The sequence below is a fragment of the Pseudophryne corroboree genome, chromosome 10 (genome assembly GCF_028390025.1).
Source record: "Pseudophryne corroboree isolate aPseCor3 chromosome 10, aPseCor3.hap2, whole genome shotgun sequence".
NCBI classification, from domain to species: Eukaryota; Metazoa; Chordata; class Amphibia; order Anura; family Myobatrachidae; genus Pseudophryne; species Pseudophryne corroboree.
The window spans coordinates 35757444-35782239 of record NC_086453.1 but is presented as its reverse complement, the minus strand read 5'-3'; the positions used below and the strand labels follow the sequence as shown (position 1 = coordinate 35782239).

Sequence of the window (24796 nt, the reverse complement as noted above, 5' to 3'; positions counted from 1 at the left end):
TAATCAGAACACTTGAAGTACTTAGCATCATTTTGGCCAAAAATATGGGCCCACTACCACAACCAGGTGACCTTATCAGGCGGGTCCCTAACATTCCTAAGGTTAAAGTCCAGAACAACCAGCACCAACACAACCCAACCACCCCAAGGCATCACACTAGTAAGAAGTGGCAGTTTAAATGTTACAAAGTGCTAAATTAATAAGAAGTATCAGCTGGGTGCAAGTATTATTACATAGGTGAGAAGTAAAAAAGCAAAAAGTGTTACATTGAGTGTTACAATAATGATGCCCTGACGTGGGCTGCAAACAAACCCAGGGGGCCCCACGCTCTGAACCCATTCCTAATGCTGATATGTAATATAAATGTATCCAGGGCTTACCATTCATAGTAGCTATTTCATTGTAGACTGCAAATGCAAGGACCCTATGCTAATTAAAAACACCCAAGGACCGGTGGAAGGGGTGCTAATCCAAACTGAAGGAGTCTCCACCTGCAAGTGTACACACATGTACACAAAAGAACCCTTTACCAAAGCCTGGGCTCTTATATTTCTAAAACAGGAACACCCAATACATTTTTATCTCACTTCTTCTATTCTGCATTAAGAGAGGCAGGGGCTCGTGTGCAGTCTCTGTCTGGGCCCTCTCCTCTGTAGCCAGCAACTCAACAGACTCTGAGCACTAGGGTCACCAGGAGATCCTAGCAGAGTCTAGTGCGCATGTGCAAGTTCCCAGGGGAAATGGTGCAATAGCCATTTTCCATGTCATCTTCCTCCTGCATATGCGCAAAATGCAAAAAGTGGCTGCTGCATCATTTTTCAGGTGAATTGTGCAGCGCTGCTGCCACCGACTTCAGACTCCGGAAGAGTAAGTATTCAATAAATGACTGACAGTCTGATGCCATTTGGGGGTGGAGAGGGGGCGGCAATGGAAAATGAGATATGTCACTGCCATTGTGTGGAAGGGGCGAGGCCAGGATCTCCGTCAGAGGACGAAGACTTCCTGGCCACTTGGGATGACCTTCAGCGGCCGGCTTGCACGACCCCATAGGTCACACAGCCGACAGGTGAAATCGCAGTTGATCCGATGCTCCGTCCTCAGACGTAGTTCAGATCACTAATGAATGCAGGAGGCATGGCGCCCGCTGCTGCATTTCCATACTAGTGCAAGCGCTGCTGCTTGCATATAAGCGATAAGCGAAAGGGCAGAATTCTTTCCAATTCCCCCCCCCCCCTTCACTGTAAAGGAACAAAACTAACAACTCTGCTGCACCTAAAAACTCAATAAAGACCGTTTCAATCATATACCTCCCAACTGCCCCAATTTACACATGACAGTGCCAATTTCAGGACACTCTCCTGCTGTCCCAAACATCAAGACATGGCATTGTGGGGTTTTTTAGTGAACAGTGGGCTAAGGAAGCCTGGCCCTCTCAAAACCATGGGCCTGGGGGAGATGGTGCATGCCACAATTTCATGGGGTCACACTCTTTCTAGCAGAAGTAAATGACTCAATAGTAGTCTTCTCGCTAAAATAGCATATTTCCTCACGTAAGTTACAGAAGATATGAAAATGCCTTCACGTAGACAGAACATGCAGATATTTTACAAGTCATCGTCAGAGTGGATTTGTATATCCCAAAAGCTGGTCCAAAAGGTATGCCTCCAATTAGGAGCATTTGCACATTGCTGCCGGTCTTCATGGCTCTTAGATATGAGAACAATTCCTCACTGAAGATTGCCTCCATGAGAATGCTCCCTTTATCCCTGGTTCCTTCTCTCCTGTCAAGTCTTTGGTGTAGTCCTATTTACAGGCATTTGCTTTGTGATCATGCGCCGATTGATTTCATGTACTTTAAGTTACTCATTCTGGTTGACCACTTTGTCCCATAATGTCCATCAATAATGTTGGGAGCTAGGCAACCATATATAAAATCTCCAACTTTGCAGCAGAAAATCAAATCCCCCCCAAACCCGCACTCCCAAACTGGTTTTAGTGAACACACAATCATATATTCTAGCTATAAAACTCTAGTGGATACAATACAACAATGCTTAAAATAATATTTTCATAATAAAAATGTATTTTCATTCATCACAATGTATAATATTTTTTGACAGTGCCAACCCAGGGCTCACAGCCGAATAACGTGATATGTAGCACTTGTGCATCGCACACCAACTATTGCTACACCGGAGACACTATTGCGTGCACTGGATCAGAGACTCAGTGCGGTGTTTTGTCAAAAGTGATGACGGGTAAGATCGTATTTTTTTTTTTTTATGAGTCATTTTAATTATGCTACTATCATCAGTAAGGAAAATTTTAGGTGCACATTATATAATAATTATGAGAACCTGGAAGACCACTATCCAGAAGCATCACAGATACAGATGACCACATTGCTTCTCCACCATTGGTCAATTCCACACACTACAGCCATCCAATCAGCTTTATTGGGACACTTAACCAAGTATATTTTGGTCACTTTTCCAGTGTCAGCCAAGGGACTGTGATAGGTTCTGGTAGAATTGATTTATCTGGAGCATTGGAGTCAGCACAGTTTTACTATGTATAGAATACTGGTCTCAAAAATTTAGCAACAGTTAAAAATATAAAACCTGAGAAGTCTTAATTTGTTTTTAAATATTTTGTTTGATGTAAGGGGAGAGACAGTGTATTAAATTAAATATATGGCAACAGTACTCATTCAAGGATTTTTCTTCGTTGAAATTCTATGACACGGGCTGTGGAAATAACACCGTGCTCTTTCTCCCACAGGAACAATATCACAATCCTCTGCCATCCGTGGCTGTACCACCCCAAGCTTCTGTGACACACTGGGTACTGGAGTTTATTCTTGCAGTGGATTGAATGTTATTATGACCACGTACTGCAGCAGTGGAGCGGTTGGCCTATATGCTGGGTTCTTTGGTTCTGCATTTACTTTCCTGTTGACAATATTACTATTTTAGATGAACTGCAAAAAAGAAAACACTGACACAAAATGCCTTCATACAAAAATACACAATGCACATCAGTATATATGTACCTGTAATTTCATGCGAATGCTTAAAACACAATATTACAGACGTATCCTCATAACTATTGTTAAAGTCACGCCAAACATACCTTCTCGGCGTGCCATGTTCCAGCATGACTGAGCTTGTTCCAAGCATGTTTTTTGCTACTTTTTTGCTCAAATGTGCGTCTTAATCACATTGTAATTTAGACTAAGACGCACATTCAAGCTAAAAGGATGCAACAAAGATACTAAACTGTTAAAGGTGTCTCACACTGCATGGCGTATTGAGGCTAGGTGCATGAGGACACTTCGGCACAATAATTATGTCATCATGCTGCGTATAGACCCAACATCCTCATCATCTTGGGTTTAAAAAATTGTGTTTGAATGTAGTTTTTTTTTTATATACGTCTCCGCCTTTCCTAAAACATTTTCCCAGCACCAGTGTCATAACCTATGCTGGTTATGACAAATTTTGGGGAAGAAATAGTACTGGTCACCCCCAAAACAGCTCTAATCTATAACAGGATGGACTGGTAACAGGGTATCAATGAAACCCACAGGCTGGTCACCCTTACATAAAATCCACCAGCCCAAGCCTGTTCAGCACTGGGCAGGCTTCCCTAGGGAAACTGGGCATTAAAAAATAATAAAACAATATTGGAGCCCAGACGGGGGCACTTGGTCTCCGCCCAATACACCTGCCCATGGGTGATGGATTAAAAAGTGTTTAAAAGATCAAAATTATTTTTTTGTTGATCCAAGCAAGCTCTAGTATGTCTAAACTGTTTGGGTAGGCTGGAGTTTGTAGAACCATAAGTGCCAGCACACCCAGGATGCATGTTTTCTTGATATTTCCTTATACAGTCCAACATAGATTTAAAAAAGGATTGATACAGTACTTTAGCAATGTTTTATTGCTGTTGAAACAATTTATAGAATCTGGCATTAGACCTCTATTCTCCTTTTTTCTTCAATCCCTGATTTACATTTTGCACAGTCCCAGATTGCTATTTCTGTACCTCCACTACTCCACTGCCAGCGTCAAGTGCCAGCCCTGCTACTTACCATCCATTTATGAAATTATTCTGTCCTAATTGTTTAAAATACATACATGAAAACTTCTTATTATACAATAAGCTGCCTATCAGTTGAAGGGTTTGTTCAGGATCTAAGACCTTGGTATCGTGTTCCCCTCTCACAACCACAAACTAGCTATAAAAATAAAGACCAGGAAACAGTACCTGTCATAGTGAGGTCACAGATTTATTAAACAAGAATGTACTAGCGGACTAGTCCATCATTGCATCTAATGGAAACAATAATGGCAAATAATGGTATAGTTATTTGCAATGGCGGATTTTACCTATGGGCTGCAGCCCCCCCCCCCCCCCCCCCCCCCAGTAAAATCCGCCACTGCATGGACATAGCCAGTTGCAGTTTGGGACTGCACTGGCTGCACAGTAACTGTCAGTGATGACTTCTATTAGAAGTCCTACCTGCCAGTCAGCCCCAATACAGGCAGTCCCATCGGGAGGTGTTTCCTCCCTCCAGGACTGCCAGACCAGGCTGCGATCCCCTGTGCATGCTCAATTAAGCGGCGTCTTGACTATGCATGCACAATCCCCGGCTTCTATGGACTGCAGCTGATACTTATAAGTCAAATATTTTCTTATAGGCTACCCACAGTAATACCCACTCATCCCCAGTCCTTCCCATTCTCCTATACCAACCAAACAACCTAAAATTCCCCTTCCCTAACTTACACACCTTCACCCTTATTCGAGCTGATGTTTACTTAAATACTGTAGAATATAATTATGACTTAAAGTTGAGCATAATACGCTAACGGCTTTCCTGATCTGGTTTATCCACATATACAGGTTGCTGGAAAGTCTGTGTCACCTTTCTCTCCTATATTTGCATCAATTCATCCTTGACTCCCTTTTTTCTGCTCAGTTTGGTTCAGCAGCAAATACACTGAGTAAGAGAAATTACACAGGGTGTAATTAGAGGAATTGCTATGAATAAAGAGTAGCCTTTTACCACTGTTTTACTGAGGGAGAAATTTGAAAATTGTATTTTTGCTACATGCTAATATAACGTTATGTGATGTATATTTCAAATATTATTCAATGAATATGACAAAATTATGAAATGTTAATAAAGGAATAAAGGAAAGTAACAAAAAAATGTAGAATACTAAGAAAATGTATATAGTTAGTGAGAACTTTTATAATGTTTTTTTCCACAAAAATATTCTTTAACTATTAAGATTTATTTTCTGAAAATCCATGTTTACAAAGAGATCTATATCCAAAATAAATGACTGGGAAAAAAAATTGTGTTTGTCTTTCAATTTACTTTGATTATATCAATGAACTAAAGAAAAAAGTTTCTTTTCAGATACTCAATCATATTTCAGAATACAAACTTACATGGGCATTTGACATAACAATTGTTCTCCTTCCTTGAAAATAATTGAGAATGTAAAAATCTTTTGTCCTTGAGCCTGTTTTATAATGTTTAAAACAATTCACATACTTCCGACTCAAACACATTTAAGTAAAAATGTAGAATATTTAGGTGGCTTTTACTGCAAACAATGAACCTTGGATGTTAAGAGCAAAAACATTAACAGAAGTTGAAGAATTACTTAAAAATATTATTGAAATAGTGGTTAAACAGGCAAAAACTATTTTTTTAATCCTCTGATGAAATCGCCATGTTGTAGGGGCAGAGAAACGCATCAGGTGACTTTCTGTGGCGTGACATGAATTTGGAATGCAGGAGAGAAAATACAAGCTGGAAGTTATTGAGTGGAGTTAAGCTCCGCAGTGGAAGACTCTGCCGCACTTCCACATGGTCACAACCTTAGTGCCAGGGTGTTAGTAATTGTGCTGCATATGAGCTGGGGAGTGAGTGCATCTTGGTAACACCGCTTGTGCACAGCTGGCTGTTTTCCTTAATTTGGAAGGAGGCATCAAGGAATGTGATCTGCTTATTATCATCATCATCATCATCATCATGAGAAGGCAGTGTGTGTCCCTTAACCACTTAACTGACGATTTTTTCCCCAAAAACCGCTCAGAAATTGTCGGGGATTTTTTCATGAGTGAAATAGGTGAAGAACATGAATTTAACCCTATGCAAAATGATTTTAGTTGAAAAAACAAACAAACTTTGTTTATATATATTTGTAAAAAATATTTTCAAACATCAAAACATCAACGGGAACATAAGAGCATCGGAACATCGGTAACATTGCAACCATTGCGATTTTACCTTTTAGAGGCCGGACAGCCCGCAGGTTCACCGGGGGGTTGGGGGGGAGGGGCTGGGGGGGGCTTGGGGGGGGCTGGTTTACACTTCCCCAGTGGCTGCTATTGTCTGCAGCCGCTGGGGGTGTGGATCCTGCCGTGCTGATGTAATATGATTACTGTATCTCTAGCATATGAAATGTTATATATCTGATGTGTATATATATATATTCACTTGTGCGTGTGTAAACGTGTATATAGATGAACTAAAAAAAGGTTGAATATTTGTAATTTATTTATTTATTAAAATTATAAAGTCAAAGTGATATAGTGTATGAGTTTAACATTATAGCCTGTCATATAGTGATGCAAGGAAAGAAGAGGTCAGCCGCTGTGATCGTATTGACCTAGCAGTTACCGTGTGTTTTGTAGGATAGTGAGAGACCTTGTGGGCCAGCAATAGCCTGCAGGGCAGCAAAGAGCGGCAGATGGGGTCCTTATATGGTCCGCGCGCTGCGGGAGTAATAACCTGCAGGGCAGGAAAAGCAGGTCCACGAGCGGGGATACAAGGCTGACCGCGAGCTTGGGGAGAGACAGATACTGATTGGTGGCGGCTAGGGGATAGCGCGCGGCTCCGGCGGGAAGAGGGCCGCACGAGCCGGAGGTCTGGGGAGAATAAATGGAGCTCCCCGCCGGCGGTGAGGGAGACTGCTGTTCCCCCTGTGAGTGCGCACACCTTGATCTCCTGCCCCGCGGACAGCTGCATATTGTCGCTGCGGCCGGCGGAGCATAGGTGATGTAACCGGAGCAGGGCTGGCGTAGGAGCGCTGAAGAGTGGTGGGGCGAGTACCACTGTTTGTACTCACCGCTGTATTAGCAGTACCTGGGACGCATGCGGGATACCGGAGGTCGGAGGGCTCAAAGACCTCGGTGATGATCGGGCGGAGAGCTTAGGCCCACTGCAGCGGTGATGGTGGGATACGAAAGGCAGCAAGTGCGGAGGAAGGCGGGCGCTGGCAGCGGCAATGATCCATAGCAACTAGAGAAGCTACCCTGCATCGTTAAGCAGAGCAGTGCAGACGCCAGCGCGACACAGAGGGGGATCACAGCCAGCCCAACACCTCATCATTGAACAAGAGGAGGAGTCGGGGGAGCAGCCAGCTCAGTGACAATACTACTAAAGCGTGAGTGAAAAATAAATCATCTTGCATTTCACTCCCACCCTAGTCTAGCCCTACAAAGTGACTATCCTATAGCCGGTAACCTTTATACCAAGGCTAAGAACATCAGTGATAGGCAGTATTAATATATATATATATAGTAACTGGAGTGACTTACAAAATATTTCCTACATCATTTTAGGGAGAAGAGCAAAGAAAGGCATATTATCCCTAGTTGGGAGAAACTAGTCCCCTGTAACCAATTGACTATATCATATAGTGCAAAGAGTATTAGCAGGATTTGAACAAAGGACATTATATATGTATTGATGCTTGGGCATTGAACAAATTATAGCACTAAGTAATGATATAACACTCAATCCTATGTACTAATTTACAGAGCATTAATCTAATTATGCCATAAATATGTATATATAAATATTCAAGAAGACATAGGAAAGATCAGACAGTGGCGGAGAGAAGGAGAATTTGGGAGTTGTTACTGCATTGCTGGGGGAGCTGAATGTGTTAGTGTCTTTTATTTGCTACACTCTCTAAGGACTAGCAGCAATACAACTTTATTTGTCACGGGAGATGAACAGATCATAATAGTCTGCACTAATACATATTGCACTCCCAGTGTCAGCAATAAAACCGTGTTTGAGCACTGGAACGGGAAGGAATTTATTGTTCAAAAGAATCTGCCATATGATATGTAATGGTGAAGAGACTGGCAGTTAAAGGGATTGAGCATTCTAAAATAGCTGATGACCAAAGTATATGCCATTTAGTGTCCTTAAATAAGATACTGCATTAACTAAAAGACAGAATATATTTAAGCTGCATCAGGAGAGAGAGAGAGAACACTAAAGACCAGGAATACAAAGGCAGTTAATTGTGCTCAAGGAACACTGTTGCCAGGGATAAATATTTCCACTTTTCCATGAAGTTCAGAATAGACTTGTCCAGCTACATTCCACACTTTTATTGCTTATACTGTATTGGAAGGATTAATCTACTGCTGAGGTCTGCTACACCAGAGGAAAAGATACTATTTTACCCAACATACAACAGATAAACATAGATGGCAACATATTACAACATCTTTGATAGCAATTGCTACAGTAGCCTTCTGTATTGAAATGACCACTTCTAGTCACAGAAAGTGAAAGGAGAGAAGAATATTATTCTTAAAGTGTGTTGGTAAAGGTTTATAGGCAATTTATTGTTGTTATAAGTTTTTAAGGGCCCTTATAGTGCATTACTATATCAAGAGTACCCGGGTCACTCTAACACCTAAGGGTGTTGTTTTCAAAGGTAGATTTTTTTGTATTGCATGCAACAAATTCATGTATAGGTATTTGGGACAATAGAGAATTAGTAGGGTATTCATTTATTGACATGCATAAGTTATTGAGGCATAATAGTAATATGTTATTTCTAAAATATTAAACATCACATTATAATTACCACCTGTGTCAGTGAGCTGAAGTTCGGTCCACGAATCCTGGAAAAGAGAACAGGTAAACCAATTAGTGCTGTGGGGTTCAATTAGGGGGGTGCATATACAAACGGGGATTTAAAGAGGTTTACCCAGGCAGCCTTATTGAAAAATTAGTCTGGGTGGAGGCACATTCAGTTATTAGGTACCTGGTATACCCAGGTAGTTACAGGAGGGTTACACTGACCTTCCAGTCTCTCTGACAGCAGCAGCGGAGGGAAGTTTCCCTTCCCTGCCGCTGCTAGGACTGTTTATCCTGTGCGACCAGGTCAGATGAAACACTGCCTGGTGTGGTCGCATCTGATGTGACCATGCCAGGCAAGTGGTTAATACAGGATATGATGACTCCAATGCTTGCTTAACTTTTTATCTGCTGATGTGTCCACATACACTTTTTCTATTTTGCTCAATTTGGCACGCCATGCATAGCACATGTAAGCTATTTTCTACGAGTAGCGAGTGGATGAATTTTTTTATTTTTGTTTTCCATAATAGAATATATATATAAAGTAACATATTAAAGAAGAAAATTAAGAAAAAATCACTAAGCTCGGCCAAATCTCTGAGTCTGTGGCATGCCGAGCCGTGCCATACATGGCGGGATATAGCAAAGATGTATGTGGATTGCTGATAACCTATGCTATATGTTCACGCTTAATAACAATATCTTACCATTGCTTCCTGTATTAGCAGTTCATTATTAAATTCAGCTGGACTTGTTTTTTATCTGTGGCCCCAGTATTTTATTCTAAACAGTACGTTGCTTACTGCTTCAGATTGGTCCCGCCAGACCTGATTGTGTCACAATATACTGTATTTTTGTAGATATGTTTATTGATATATTATATTATTAAAATACTATTTTATTAATTTTCCAACAAGAAAATCTAATTTTAAACTTAATTTTATAGGATAGCTAAAGTTCGAAAATTTATTGAAAATTTTTAAACTGTAGAGCCTATTAAATTAACTATTTGAGAAAGGAAATGAAACAAATTAAAGAATCTCTAGTAACATATTGGAGACTCACACTAAGGGCTGTATTCAATAACTGTCGGAAGCTGCAGTCTTGTCAAAAAGATGGCAGCTTCCAACAGAAAAAGGTTGGAAGGGGTTCCGACCTTTTCAATAGGGGCTGATTTTTTCCAACAAGTCGGGAATTCCCGGATTGTCGGAAAACACGTGGATTGGTGGAATAGCCACCGATCCGTGTGCTTCTGTCGGAAATGGGGACAAATCTGACAGGTTTTGGCTCGCTTTCCGACAAACTCAATCCGACTTGAAAACAAGTTGGATTGAGGTGAGGAGAGGAGCGGTGCTGCGGGCCGCGGAGGGAGCAGAGATCGGCGGCCGGTGTGGGGAGCTGGCTGCGGGGGGACATATCTGCAGTGGCGGGGGGAGGCGCTGCAGGGAGAGAGGTGCCTGGCCGTCCCCCGTCCTGGCACCTCTCTCCCTGCAGCGCCTCCCCCCGCCGCTGAAGACATGTTCCCCCACAGCCAGCTCCTCCCGCTGGGCACATCTCTCCCTGCAGCCAGCTCTTCCTGCTGCCGCCGATCTCTGCTCCCCCCCCCCCCGCCGCCCAGCTTACCCCCACCGCCGTCCCGCTCTTGCCCGCCACCATCTGCGCACCTGGCCGCTGCTGTCAGCGCATCTACAGGACGGGTCCCTGTGTACGGCCGAATCCGACTGTCGGATTTGGCCATCCATTGAATAGGGGTTGTCAGATCCATTCCGACAACTGCATGTCGCAATGAATCCGACTCTTATTGAATATACCCCTAAGTCTCTATCACACACAAGAACTACAGTATCAAATAAGGTAATAAACACACAGAACTTGGAGATGTAAGGTATGGTCCATTTGGGCGACGTGTCCTCTCATAGACACCCCATTTAACTTTATTAACCTACAGATGTAGCCATGCTCATCTTACTGTGATGCGGCATGCGCAGCCGGCGATTGCTTCATTAATTCCTTTAGGAATCAATGGAGCGATCACCGCCTGCGAATAGTCGCAGCTTGGCTACATCTGTATGAACTTTATTACATCTCAAAACCTCCATAGAAACATCTTGTCCCTATTTGGCTACCATGTTGCTTTACTGTTAGTTAAAAATGTATACAAATTACAATTATCTGCGCCATTCTGTCTGCCATTTTTAATTAAAGAATAACATTTAGACAACTCTCAAGAATTACTTTGTTTTCCAAAAGTGAGGATGGGCAAGGAGAAGAAAGGAAGTGAAGTTCAGCAAGACTACTAATCCACTAATTATGAAACATGGAAATGTCCAATTCTTGAGGGGAAATGTAATTAAGAGCTATGTCTGATTACATCCTCTTGAAATGTGCTTATTTAATGTCCACACTAATTAACATCAGCAAACTATTTAAAACAACAATTGACAGCAGACTTGCGCTTTGATAGTGCTGCTAGTTCCCAGGGAAGAGCTCACCCCAAATACTGCAAACACGGGGGGGGGGGGGGGGGTTCCGGTTGCCTGGAAACCCCCCTTCTCTTGGCAAGTGCCTCAAGTTATGACAACAAAAGCAATGGCAAATGATATGATTACTAGAGCTGCCACCACCATCATGCAGTGTAAGGGACAGAGCAGAGCTGCTGCACATGCCCAGTGGTAGCAGCTTCTTCTACCAAGTTTGATCTGAGTCCTCAATCACTGCACTGGACCAGAGAGTAGCTAGCAGGAAGAAGAGACAGGAGCTTTACCATGAGGTGGGAGAATGTGTGCTTAGAAAGTGCAGTACTGGTTCTATTATGTGTGTGTATTTATTTATTTATTTATTTATTATGGTATTTTTAACCTTTTCCTGACCACTTACTGTATAACTGTATATATATATATATATATATATATATATATATATAATTTCAATGTTTGACACAGGCCAGCTATAGTGTTAAATATTAATACTACATTCCATACAGTATTCATTGTATAAGAAGACCAATGTTTACATTAATGTCCAGGGTCGGTACCAGGTTCTTCTACTGCTCCCCCAGATTCCCTCACTTGCTCCAATGTTCTGCAGAGTGGGAGAATGTGGACAGTATTTGGAAACCCCCCTCTAGAAATCCTACATTTGCCACTGATAACATACAATAAAGAAACAGACTGGAAACCAGCGCTATATACAGTATATATATATATATATATATATATATATATATATATATATATATATATATATATATATATATATATATATATATACACAATCCATGATATAGAGGCACTCCCGAACTTCAAAATTGGTGAAACAATGTGGTGAATTAAATCACCACATTGTTTCACCAATTTTGAAGTCCGGAAGTGCCTCTATATCATGGATTGTATAGTAGGGAGTCCATTGGCCCGGTGAGAGCACCCTGGCAAGTCAAGCCGGGAGTGCCGGCTTGTGGAGTCTGTTTTATTTATATATGTATATATATATATAAAAATATATATATATATATACCGTATATACTCGAGTATAAGCCGACTTTTTCAGCACTTTTTTTTGTGCTGAAAAAGCCACCTCGGCTTATACTCGAGTCAGTGCAGGCAGAGGCAGAGCAGTGTGAAGGAGGGACATGGAGCGCACAGCGCGCGGCGCTCCTGTGTCCCTCCTGCATCTCCGGCGGCAGCAGCGGCGGTTCTATTACAGGAAATACCCGTTCGTGACCTCTGATCACGAACCGGCACTTCCTATAATAGACCCGCCGCGGCCGCCGAAGATGCAGGAGGGACACAGGAGAGCCGCGCACGCTGTGTGCTTCGTGTCCCTCCAGAAGACAGCGCGGGATCGACGGAGGGGTAAGTAACAGCACTGTGGGGCATACCTGGCACTTGGGGAGGGAACGTATCTGGCAGCACTGTGGGGGCATATCTGGCAGCACTGTGGGGGCATATCTGGCAGCACTGTGGGGGCATAACTGGCAGCACTGTGGGGGCATATCTGGCAGCACTGTGGGGGCATATCTGGCAGCACTGTGGGGGCATATCTGGCAGCACTGTGGGGGCATATCTGGCAGCACTGTGGGGGCATAACTGGCAGCACTGTGGGGGCATAACTGGCAGCACTGTGGGGGCATATCTGGCAGCACTGTGGGGGCATATCTGGCAGCACTGTGGGGGCATAACTGGCAGCACTGTGGGGGCATATCTGGCAGCACTGTGGGGGCATATCTGGCAGCACTGTGGGGGCATAACTGGCAGCACTGTGGGGGCATATCTGGCAGCACTGTGGGGGCATATCTGGCAGCACTGTGGGGGCATATCTGGCAGCACTGTGGGGGCATATCTGGCAGCACTGTGGGGGCATATCTGGCAGCACTGTGGGGGCATATCTGGCAGCACTGTGGGGGCATATCTGGCACTATGAGGGCATATCTGGCACTGAGGGCTGTGTACGGCTAGAGCTGCATTTCCCACCCTAGGCTTATACTCGAGTCAATAAGTTTTCCCAGGTTTTTGTGGTAGAATTAGGTGCCTCGGCTTATATTCGGGTCGACTTATACTCGAGTATATACGGTATATATATATACAAACAGAAAACCCAGCACTCACCAAAGTAAGCTCGCTTATCCTCAACACTTCCGTGGCCACTAGCTTTCTCATGCAACCCTGTGTGGACTCTATTATCCTGAACCTGTCTCAGCTGTTCCTTAGCAATCTAAGCCAATGTAAGGTATATAGTGTACCTTTAAAAGCCATAAAGTCTGTGGCAGGTGCACATTAAATCTAGCAGGCAGATGATGTGTGCAACAGCAGTTAAATTGTCAGGTTTTAAGACTCTGTGATAGTGTAGGACCTGCATGAAGGTGGGGTACCTTGGCGATCGGTTTGCAGGCTTCGGTGCATTGGCCAATTCACTAACTAAACCCCCATCATTTATTTATTGAAGTGTTGAGGATAAGTGAGTTTACCTTGGTGAGTGCTGGGTTTTCTGTTTGTATGTATTAGAGTGATGTGGTCATGGGTTACATGCACCCCACCCTATGATTGGTAAGTGCAGCTGTGTACCCCACTTCTGGGGTGGTGAGTGCTGTGTTACATGCACCCCACCCTATAAGTGGTAAGTGCATTGCTATACCCTGCTTTTGGGGTGGTGAGTGCTGTGGTTTTCTATTTGTGGTTTTCTATTTGTATATATATATATATATATATATATATATATATATAATGCAGCAGAAGAGAAAATCCCACGCAATCTAAGAACTTTCTTTTAGACAGACACTTACAGATTGGTTCTGCCCCGCATGCACGTATGGTATCCTTTAGCAGGTAAATGCTTCAGCCATGTGTAACCTTATATTTGGACACTTACATTAGTATTCTATCACGCATTCCCATAAAAGTATCTTTCACTACTCCCGTTTTTGGTTGCAGGTAAGTAGATACTGCAGGCAAATGTCCAATAGTATAGTGGTTTTATTTAAAAATCACAATAAAAATATAATCTCCATAAACGTCTCAGCATATCAAAGATTGGTGCTACAGGTGCTATTGTAACAAGTACCGGCTGCAGACAGGCAGATGTACAACATCCAGGGTGCGCCGTTCCTCGATTCCACCAGAACTGAGGAGACAGAAAACAGCTTCAACGCATTTCAGGGAGTCCTCTCCCCTTTGTCAAGAAGTGCTGTTCCTCTCATACCGTATGTCCGGAGTTTTATACCGGATCCAACCCGGTCACCTGAATCATTAACTCAGTGTTCATTATTCTACACATGTGTTAATTCACAAAGTATCAAAATACATAAGCATCCCATATTTAAACTGATTCTTTGCTTAAAGGAGTCCCGTAATTAATTTAATTTAATTTTCTTTACATTGTAACTATAAATCAGCCGTTAGGCCATATTAGATATTAAGTATTTTTAATAACGTGACTCCAATATCCAAAAAAACATTACAAAATAAAATTAATAAACAAATCATTTCATTATAGATGTCTCTTATGACGCTAATATACAAATATACATAAATACATAAAAAACTTTTATTTCTTAGCTTCCGATCACGTGACCTATCCCCGCTGATCTAAGAATGTATCGGCCCCGTAGAGGTTACTAAAACTACCGTATAGGTGTATTATATCCTCTTACGGTGTATCCCCATGAAATCGTTCTTAGTATAATCAGAATTGAAGATATTTATATACATCCAATTCTCCACAGTATATGGGATGATATTAATCCTTCAGCTGTGGTCACGTGACTTCTTTAAGCCTATCAGTGAGAATTGGTTTGATCAAGAGTATGCTAACAACCATGGTATATACCAAAAAGACTGACCGCAATACTATCTTACACAACAAAAGTTGTCATCCCATAAGCCTTAAATGGGGTTTACCTCTCTCTCAAATGATCCGCATTAGGAGAAACAACAGTAATTATGACTTAGCAAACAAAACAGTTGGATTCATTGATAGCAAAATTCGTCAAAAGGGGTTATTATCCCATTGCTGAGTTGAGGGCAACAAAGGCTAAAGTATTGTTAATGGATTGTAATACTTTACTTAAAAAGAAAGTAACAAATACTTCTAAACAGAAATTGACTTGGGTGACTAAATTCAATGGTTTGTCCCCAGCCAGAATCGCATCTCTGGGTCACATTGACCAATTATTAAATCAGATAAAGATCTTGGTTAACAAAACACTGGCCTTATGGCTTGCTATTCAAGATGATGTAATTTGTGTGTGTGATCATTTAGTTAAAACTGACATTTCAGGTTTATCCAGGTCTGAGAACACAAAAAACATTTTCTCTCAGGAAAAACTGGCTGCTTCAGATGTTCTTGCACCATTTGTGGATTCTTGCTGACAGGAGACAGGTTTAATCATCCTCACACAGGAAAAGACTTTCACATACAACATCTTCTGACTTGTGAAAGCTCATTTGTAATTTATCAAATAATTTGTCCCTGTGGTCTTAATTATGTCGGCAAAACTAAGCGTAAATTTAAAGAGAGAATATCAGCGCACAGGTCATCAATAAGATTAACCCTTGAGGGAGGAAAAAATGATCAACCTGTAGCACGCCACTTTGTTAATGTCAATCATATACTGGCCAGTATGCGTTATAGGATGATTGACCATATTCCACCTTTGCATAGGGGTGGTAATAGAGATTACATGCTGCTTAGAAACGAATCCTTCTGGATTCATAAATTAGATGTGATTCATCCTAAAGAGCTTAGGGGGACATGTACTAAGCAGTGATAAAAGTGGAGAAGTGAGCCAGTGGAGAAGTTGCCCATGGCAACCAATCAGCATTGACGTAACATTTATAATTTGCATACTATAAAAGGTAACAGAGCTGCTAATTGGTTGCCATGGGCAACTTCTCCACTGGCTCACTTCTCCGCTTTTATCACTGCTTAGTACATGTCCCCCTTAATGAGATGCTGCCGCTGTCATGTTTTGCATAAAGTAATTCTTCCTTATCCTATTCAGTGCTCCAGTGCTGCCTAGTTAGGTCACTTTTGGTAGGAAAAGGGAATGGGAAGACTACTGCACTAGTATTTTATTCTGATTCTTGAAAGAATGACCCCATGTTATGTTCTGTTCACTAAATTCAAGTCTGACCTGACACAAGTTATATTGTTGCCAATATAGAGAAGCTTATTCAATACTAAGGGAAAGAATTGATCTCGTAGTGGCGCACTGATACATATTAATTACACACTTAAAATATAACTTTTATTCTCATAATCTTAAAAGGCCTGTAACTGTGAAATATTAAAACCAAAAAACAAATATCAAGACTAAGTGTGACATACAATGTTACAACCACACACTATACTCTCTATTCTTTCTAGGTACTATGACCTCCACTATTGTTGTCTATATTTTCAGAGTGTCTATTGTTTCAAATAAATGTTTGGAATAAATTGATATATCTCTGCGTAATCTCTTTGTTGATATTGTTTAATTTGGACTCGCTAGGTCTCACAATGTTCTGTCTGTAGGTAACAAAATGGTTAGAATTAATCAATGGGCATCATGGTTTCATCTTAGGCATATAAACCCCATTCGATTATTTGAATATCAAAAAACTGCTGGCTAGTGTTCCCCTCTTATTGTTACACTTGATCTGTCAGGCACTTATGCTGCATTAATTCCTCTCAAATACTTATTATTTTTTGTGTCGGTCATGTGTTAATAAATTTGCTTTTTGAGCACTTTATACAAAAGTATTGTCTTAAACAGATGTTATGGGCAGTGTTCATTGCTCAAGTATCCTTGCAGCACTGTAAATTGATAACAGGGTCTTTCTATTTGTATAATGGATGAGCCATTAAGGCAGGCATTCCCAACTGCGGTCCTCAAGGCACACCAACCGTACAGGTTTTAGTGATATCCAGGCTTCAGCACAGATGGTTAAATCAAAATATCTGAGGTACTAATTAAGTCACCTGTGTTCAAGCCTGGATAAAACTAAAACCTCGACTGTTTGTGTGCCTTGAGGACCGAGGTTGGGGAACACTGCATTAAGGTATGTTCTGGTAAAACAAAAATTGTCACTGTCAATCGTTCTCAGACTCTGCTGTCAACGTTACCAGTTATATCTCATAAATGATATTGTATATAAATGTTATATTGGCGTAACTTATAATACAAACTAACCTGCTGCTGGCCGAATTTATTGCTCTATATTTGAAACAGCAGTATATAGGTTCTATTAAATTGCTGCTGTTGGAGTGACAGCGTATTTATGCAGCAGCGTTTGAAAAGATTGTATATATGTAATTTATTTAGCTAGACAAAGGTTATTGTGAATGCCAATGTATAGCTGTTCTGATTATTCCAACTACAGTATATAGTATCTTATTGTAATATAGTGCTAAACAGGTTCTTGTTGCCTTAATAAATGGCGAGTGGTGTCTTACATAACATTAATGCCTAACTGTGACCTTCATAACCCCTGTGGGTTAAATATGTTGGGGAAACGCTGCACTATCAATGCAGTATATATATGCTGGGGGTTGCCTGAGAGGCACTCCGCAGGTATAGCTTTTAATAAAACTTGACCAGTTAGCAGTTATTGTCCACAATTAAAACCACTTAGGTTTTCAAATTCATTCCGCATGAGAGATTGTATTTAAACATTGTTGCCATCATCAAGTTGTTACAGCGCAGCAGAACCCATGGCAAACCCAGAGCTGGCCTTAGGCATAGGCAAACTAGGCAAATGCCTAGGGCATTTGGTATGCTTAGGGGCACCAGCAGCTTCTGCTGATTAAAATGATATGCGGCATGCCTATATTCTGTGTGTGACTGCAGCTGTATCTGCATACGAAATTCTACGTTGCAGTGTATTCCTGGAAATCACTGTCATGTAGCATTTCATATGCAGATACAGCGGCAGTCGCACACAGAATATAGGCATGCTGCATATCATTTTTATCAGCAGAAGCTGCTTGTGCATCCTAGCCACAGAGTAATGCAAATAAGATGCATTTTCGTAAACAAAAGGCGCCCAACGTTAGCAGAGCTGCCAGCTGACTCATGCCAGGCATCTCCTGCAGAACTAGCGGCGGTGCTAGGGGGTACCAGCCAAAATCTTGCCTAGGGCATCATATTGGTTAGAGCCGGCTCTGGGCACACCCCCTGATTTGTGGCTAGTAATTGCTGTCAAACATGAAAAAGTTTTTTGTTAATATCATTTCCAACATTAATAAAATGATCTCAATGTGTGCCATATCATATACAATTTGACTACATAAGAAATGCTACCTACAAATAAGGGGGTGTGCCATGGGTTCTGCTGTGGCTCTGACATACACTAACGCTTAAATGTTTCTTGCGGAACAAGAAATCTTTTTGGCGCATGAAGAGGTGGCATCCAAAATTTTATTTTACACCCGCTATATTGATGTTCTCATGCTTATTTGATCGGGGCCCCGGTCAGAACTTGTTGATTTATTTGATAGACATAATGGGGGATATTCAATTGTTTGAAAAGTCAGTTGGGTGTCCTTTTCTTCCTATCTAATAGACAGGAAAAAACCGACAACTGACTTTTCAAACATTTGAATTCCCTCAATGTATCCACATCCCCTGTGAAACTGACTTATGTGATCAGTAATAGATACTTTATTTAGATGTGAAAATTGGTTTGACCAAGGGTATGCAAAGAACCACATTATATACCAAAAAGACTGACAACAATACTATCTTACACAACAAAAGTTGTCATCCCATTAGCCTTAAACGGGGTTTACCTCTCTCTCAAATGATCCGCATTAGGAGAATCAACAGTGATCATGACTTAGCAAATAAACAGTTGGATTCATTGATAGCAACATTCGTCAAAAGGTATTACCCATTGATGCATTGAGGGCAACAAAGGCTAAAGTGTTGTTAATGGATTGTAATATTAATCTTAAAAAGAAAAAAACAAATACTTCTAAACAGAAATTGACTTGGGTGACTAAATAACATTTTTATGTCCCCATCCATAAATCGCATGTCTGGGTCACTTTGGCCAAATATTAAATCAGATAAAGATCTTGGTTAACAAAACACTGACCTTATGGCTTGCTATTCAAGATGACGTAATTTGTGTGATCATTTAGTTAAAACTGACATTTCAGGATTATCCAGGTCTGAGAACACAAAAAACATTTTGTCTCAGAAAGAAACTGGCTGCTTCAGATGTTCTTGCACCACTTGTGGCTTCTTGCTGACAGGAGACAGGTTTAACCATCCTCACACAGGAAAAGTCTTTCACATACAACATCTTCTGACTTGTGAAAGCTCATTTGTAATTTATCAAATCGTTTGCCCCTGTGCTCTTAATTATGTCGGCAAAACTAAGCATAAATTTAAAGAGAGAATGTCAGCGCACAGGTCATTAATAAGATTAGCCATTGAGGGAGGAAAAAATAGAGATTACTCTGCGCTTAGAAACACTTTTCTAATTTTATAAGTGTGGTCTGTCATGAAGAATAAATGACTCAGTGAGACTTTATATATTAATACTTTTATCTAAAAAATTTTATGATTAACATATGACAATTATCACAACACACAAGCAGTAAGTTAGTTGCTATTATGCATAGAGTATCTGATTAGTATTAAATAAGTAGCTAAAAGCTTAAAAATAAGCACTGAAAATTACTCATTAGATAGAGATATATCCGTAAATATGTATAAACACATAATAATAGAGTATAGAATATTGCTCTCCTCGTAGGTATTTATGTAATTACACTGGCGTCCCAGTGTGTTGCTGAAATAAATGTTCCGCAAATGATTCACACTGATTACAGTCTCATGAAGACAGCATATACTTGGATATATTTACCCCTGTGTTGGTTCCTGAAGGTTTCGTTAGCAATATTACACGTGGTATATCTGATGGTAAGTAATTGCTGCTTAATAGCGCTGTACAAAACAGCCCCGCTGGGAGGTAAGTATGTTCCTGCTCTCCCGTAAGCGCTGCCCGCTATTACACTCTGCGGCTTGTTAGCTATGCAGTAGGATACGGTCCTCACGGCGGAGGTCAGCCCAGACTCACCCGGCGTATAGCAGCAAGTCCTTGCAACGGTTAATGATGGTGCTGTCTGTTGGAATCCTGTGCATTCACCTGTGATTTTACTTGGTGATCCAGACCTCGCAGCAGGGGCCATGCAAGGTTCAACCGGATTCAGCTGGATTTAATTTCAGCGGTGTGCGGGAGCTGTTAGAAGAAGCGGTGAATACCAACTGGAGAGCAACTTCAAACGAGTGGGCGTCAACGCGTTTCGTCTCCTAGCAACCGTAGACTTCCTCAAGACAGGGAGGAAAAAATGATCAACCTGTAGCATGCAACTTTGTTAATAGTAATCATAACCTGGCCAGTTTGCTTTATAGGATGATTGACCATATTCCACCATTGCGTAGGGGTGGTAATAGAGATTACATGCTGCTTAGAAAAGAATCCTTCTGGATTCATAAATTAGATGTGATTCATCCTAAAGGGCTTAATGAGATGCTGCCGGTATCGTGTCTTGCATAAAGTAATTCTTCCTTATCCTATTGAGTGCTCCAGTGCTGCCTAGTTAGTGCCTGGTGGTACCATTACTTTACAACCAATTTTCAGGCTGTAAATTATCGGTAACTAGAAGATATATATCCTTTGTCATTTTCAGTGTGTATTATTAGATTTACATTATCTACATTATGTACGCAGATGATACTCAAATCTACCTATCCTCCCCTGACTTGTCCCTATCTGTACTGGACCGTGTCACTGAATGCCTTTCTGCCATTTCATCCTGGATGACATCTCGCCACCTCAAACTGAATATTTCAAAGACAGAGTTAATTATATTTACACCGGCCAATAGTAGGGACCAACCTGATCACTGTTGAAAACTCGACAATCATCCCTACCCCACAAGCTCGCTGCCTAGGTGTCATCCTTGACTCTGATCTGTCCTTTGTTCCCCACATTCAATCTGTCTCAAGATCATGTTACATACATCTAAAAAACATATCCAAAATACGACCATATCTTACACAAGATACTGCTAAAACTCTAAAGGGCCCTACACACTGGCCGACATCAGCCAAAGATATGAACGATCTGGTTCGTAAATGAACGAGATACCGTTCATATCTTTGAGTGTGGAGGCTCCAGAGATGAACGATGCGCGGCCCCGCGCACGTTCATCGCTGGTCCCCCGTCGGCTGTACATGCAGGCCAATATGGACAATCTCGTCCATATTTGCCTGCACTTCAATGAAGCCGAGTGACAGAGGAAGTGAAGAAACTTCACTCCCCCCATCACTGCCCCCCCGCCGCCGGGTCGCCCGTCGGCCGTATCCGCTGTCGGGCAGCTCGGCGGCGGATCGGCCAATGTGTAGGGCCTATAAACCACGCTCTCATTATCTCCCGCATTGATTATTGCAATAGTCTCCTGACCGGTCTTCCCAAACATAGGCTCTCACCACTACAATCCATTCTGAATGCAGCGGTAGGCTTATCTTCCTTGCTAGACATTCATCGTCTGCAGATCCACTCTGTCAGTCCCTCCATTGGTTACCTGTATTCTACCGTATTCAATATAAAATACTTTTACTCACACACAAGGCCATTAACCAAACTACACCAACGTACATCACTTTGCTTATCTCAAAATATCTCCCAACCCGACCTCTTTGCTCTTCACAAGACCGGCGTCTCTCATCCACACTCATTACTCGCTCTCACTCACGATTGCAGGACTTTCATCGGGCTGCACCCACTCTGTGGAATGCCCTGCCACGCACAATAAGACTCTCCTCTAGTCTCCAAACCTTCAAGTGTTCCCTGAAAACTCACCTCTTTAGGCAAGCGTATCAAATTCCAGAACTGCCCACATAACCATCATAAACCTTCCTATCAAATTGCATCCACTCTGCACAGTCCACACACATCCTCACATGTCTTCTCATTCTTCACTTTCCCTTCCTCTCGAACCCGGTTATCATTGATGTGTGACCATATCATACAGCCCACCAAAAACCTTTGCAATCTGGTGGACAACTATGTAATAGATAGCACCTATCCTTGTGTATACATGCCTATTTCCCTATAGATTGTAAGCTTGCGAGCAGGGCCTTCCTACCTCTATGACTGTTTGTTATCACCCAGTTTGTTATTGTTATTTCCAATTGTAAAGCGCAACGGAATTTGCTGCGCTATATAAGAAACTGTTAATAAATAATAAATAAATTATCTGATGTTGTTTGTGAGTCTGATGCATCTCTTTTTCTATTAGGGATTTATCATTGCTGTTTATGATATTTATTGCACAACTGTATTACGCCCATTTCACTGCAATGTAAATCTCCATGTTTACTGTTGTAGCCATGGTGACGGGACTCACTGGGTGAGACGTGCATCATGTCGAGCTGCGAAGACATCATTATTGAGAGACACTGCCCGGCGGTGTCCGGAGCGCGTGTTACACGAGTGCTGGTGAGGGGTACAAGTAGAGGTAAGATGGCTTTTCTAATTTTATATCCTGATGAAAATCTTCATCGATTGAAGCGTTGATTCATGTTTGCTGCGTCTGTGTATTCATTGCTGGGATCCGTGAGTCTCGCACTTACTTGATGCATATATACTGTATGTGTATATATATATATATATATATATATACACACTGCTCAAAAAAATAAAGGGAACACTTAAACAACACAATGTAACTCCAAGTCAATCACACTTCTGTGAAATCAAACTGAAATCAACACCAGAATATGGCAAGTCCTTTTCTACCTGCTCACTGTCTGGCCGATTCAGTAGGAAGATGCAATCAGCCGAAGTCGGACAAGCATAAGCAAACCCATGTGAACTAGTGGCACTGTGGCATCCCTGGTTTTGTAGCTCTCGGGCACTCCCGGAGATGCTGGGATGCCCCCAGAAACTTCGTCCCATTGTGTAGATGCTGTGTGCATCTATATACTGTATCTGCTGCTTACCCAGAATACACCGCTGCTTGCAGAGCAGAGCAGCGGTGTGTGACCGGCCCAGGAAAACAGCATGATCCCGCCCAAAGCGAGACAGTTGGGAGGTATGGTATATGTATCACAAACAAAAAAAAAATTATTACCGCCACTACACTCAAGATATAGATTTAATAAAAACATTCATCTGTGTAGCCTGAGGATTGAACATTTTTTAAATGTGAAATTGGCAAATTTACTTCCTGTTTGGTTATTTTGTTCCCGAGCATAAAATTACCAACTGTCCTTCAGTGAGACGCAATAAGCACATTTATTTCCCAAAAGTTTGTCTTGAATACTTTGTCAAGTTAACGTTCTAATATACTGTTATTTACATAGAGAGAAACCTATGAAGATTCTCATGACATACTTATCTCTATTAGGGCGGGATTTACTATAAGCAATCGCCGCCTCTCGCAGCGATACTAATCGCATATGTACTAACATATGCGATTAGTATCGCAATGCGGTATAGGAGGCCCCCCGCGATGATGTCTGCCGGGGTCTGCGGGGGTCTCCGTCACCTCCCAGACTCGGGAGGTGACATGGGCAGGGAGTCCCCGGGCTCCTCCTCCTCCCCCCTGCAGCCGGAAGGAGACAAGGCTGTGATGCGGGGGAGAAGGAGGAGGGGGCCGCAGCAGCAGCTCAGGTATGCCGGGGGGGAAGGTGGGGGTCGTCGTGAGCGGCGCGGGGCGGCAGCGGGGGACGGCGGCGGCGGCAAGAATTCCATAGGCTTCTATAGGGTATCGCCATAAAAAGATGGCGATACCCTATGAGGCGAAAACGCGGCGGTCGGGAGTTAGTACATATGAAAATGCGGTAAAACGGGGGTTTTACCGCATTTTCCCTTTAGTAAATCCCGCCCTTATTGAGCTTATCATATATATATATATATATATATATATATATATTATTTTATTTTTGGGGGGGTTGTCTATTTTTTAGTTCTGGGCTCCACAGTTTCTGTTGGCAGCACTGGCGGCAGTCATTTGCGAGGTAAAACCATACCTTGTAAGTGATTGCCATGTCAAACAAACCTCCGACGTTAGTCGGCATCCCGCAACTCCGGCAAACGCAGCCCCTATTACATATGCCCGCAACTGTCATACAAGAATGAGCCCAGTATGGAGCCCACTCTGCACACCCTGGCTCCAAACATTATACTCACCTCTTCAGAGTCCTGCATTGGTGCAGCATATATCACCGGGTAAAAGACGTGGGCTCCATGTTCTCAGAGACCCGCCCGTGTGCGGTAGACTCCGGCACTGCGCAGTGAGAGAGGATTGGCCCTGCGCAGAGACCGTACAAGGACTGCACTTTTCTCTGAAACCACCCCTGAATGAGCCAAACTTCCCTTAGTACTTGCT

At 42.1% G+C, this 24796-nt stretch overlaps 1 long non-coding RNA gene across 1 annotated transcript; it reads right to left on the bottom strand.

Annotated features, from left to right (window-relative positions):
• Nucleotides 1–2631: 2631 nt before the first annotated feature.
• LOC134965905 (uncharacterized) lies at nt 2632–24684 on the bottom strand. Its single transcript, XR_010188539.1, has 3 exons — nt 24598–24684; nt 8919–8952; nt 2632–2951 (listed from the first exon to the last, which is right to left on the bottom strand). It is a non-coding gene; the product is annotated as an uncharacterized LOC134965905 (long non-coding RNA).
• Between the last annotated feature and the right edge of the window lie 112 nt (nt 24685–24796).